Raw genomic sequence first — 274 nt, forward strand, 5'->3', positions numbered from 1 at the left:
GACAGCAGCAGCGAGCCAGACACAACTGTCTCTCCTCTGGATGCTCTTGATGTCAGTCTTTTATTTAATTTTAATTTTTAATTTTAATTTTAATTTAATTTTAAAATCAAACTAAATTAGAAATAGATAAATAAAATAATGCAAAATTAAATTAAAAGAATGGTTAAAATGCATGCAGGTAGCAGCAGGGCCTCGAGATACCAGGGGAGATCATGTATACGCTGTTGCTGCTGCTGCTGCTGTGTCTGCTGCTGCTGCTGCTGCTGCTGCTGCT

The sequence above is a fragment of the Eimeria tenella genome, genomic scaffold (assembly GCF_000499545.2).
Source record: "Eimeria tenella Houghton genomic scaffold, Eth_scaff1958, whole genome shotgun sequence".
Classification (NCBI taxonomy): Eukaryota; Apicomplexa; class Conoidasida; order Eucoccidiorida; family Eimeriidae; genus Eimeria; species Eimeria tenella.